At 37.5% G+C, this 1413-nt stretch overlaps 1 long non-coding RNA gene across 1 annotated transcript; it reads right to left on the bottom strand.

Annotated features, from left to right (window-relative positions):
• Positions 1-636: 636 nt before the first annotated feature.
• LOC147616476 (uncharacterized) lies at positions 637-1103 on the bottom strand. Its single transcript, XR_015262501.1, has 2 exons — positions 964-1103; positions 637-856 (listed from the first exon to the last, which is right to left on the bottom strand). It is a non-coding gene; the product is annotated as an uncharacterized LOC147616476 (long non-coding RNA).
• Positions 1104-1413: the final 310 nt, after the last annotated feature.

Consider the following 1413-nt stretch of genomic DNA (forward strand, 5'->3'; position numbering starts at 1 on the left):
AGACATAAATTAAGTGCATGTGATCCATGATAACCGGAAGTCCAAGGAGAGATATATATATTTAACATCAGCCAAGCCAGTGGATGATCACATATGGGACACCAAAGTGCAAGGAAAGGGACTATCCATATGTTTTCATGATCCATATGAAAGAATGGGAAACCAACCCAGGATCTCTAGACTAGGAAGGCCAGATGCAATAAACTGTTACACCAACGAAACAGAGAGAGAGAAAGAAGCAAATTTTCCTATACTTGACAAGATCATAAATAGACAAACCCATCTACTAGACAAACAGGTCCAATAACAAGGAGTGTAAGGCATCTTCAAACAAACATAACTAGCTCGGACCCATCTAGAGCAATTTGCCAATAATATAGCAATGATAAATTTTCCCAATTGAACATATAGTGTTTAATGGTGGGCAATTCAGCCCGGGGCCAGAAACAACTGTGTAATATATATCAATGTGATAAAAACCAGACGGCTTTTATCTTAAAAAATATACTAAAATCAAACAAATCCAACCATATATCTAAAACTACATCAAAAGTTAAGATCTAAACTTCTTCTTTGCATTTAGAGAGAAAAGATCACCCGATTCTTTGGCAAAGTCCTGATAACCCAAGTGCTAAATTGACATAAAAAAGCTAATTAACGAGAAATCAAGCAGACAAAATGTGCCATAAGCTCGGCTTGGACCATCAAAACGAAGCCAAACGTCCTGCCATTTGTGTCCATACATTAAGCACATAATAATCGAAGGGCGCGATTGACTAATTTCGTTGTATCATAGGATAGAGGATCAAATCATAATGTAATTTCTACAAGAATATGGAGAAATGGCGCATCATTTCTGCAAAATCGGACGAGAATTTCTAAGGCTACATACCATGACAATCCCTTCAACGACAGCCCAATACCAAAGAAAAGAAGAACAGAGCGAGGAAGGTTTGAGAATACCCAGAATTGTTGAGGAAAGCAGGGCGATAGTGGACTGCTTATGTCGTCGATAGGTGCTGAGATGAACGCTCCTCTCCTTTGTTGGGCCTCACCTGGAGAATGTTGTTTCATCTAGGGCAAAGAAAGGTCTAATAACAATCCATACAATATATTCTACCTAGCTAAATGATATACAGGTGGCATGTTCCAAACAAAAAACCCTAGCCATCCCTACCCTAGGGCCCTTCCTTTATTACAATAAAGAAATAATTGGTATTCCAATAAATAAAAACTACTTTACCCCTAAAATTCCCTTATTCGACTCCTCTCCTTTATTACAATAAAGAAATAAGGCATTCCAATAAATAAAAACTAACTTCAGTCCTAAAATTCCCTTATCCCCCAACATAAAAAGCACTTTTCTCCTTGAATTTCTCAAAAGGGTGCTTGTAGAATGGTCATTAAAACTAC

The sequence above is a fragment of the Cibotium barometz genome, chromosome 38 (assembly GCF_041138505.1).
Source record: "Cibotium barometz isolate CiBa-2024 chromosome 38, ASM4113850v1, whole genome shotgun sequence".
Classification (NCBI taxonomy): domain Eukaryota; kingdom Viridiplantae; phylum Streptophyta; class Polypodiopsida; order Cyatheales; family Cibotiaceae; genus Cibotium; species Cibotium barometz.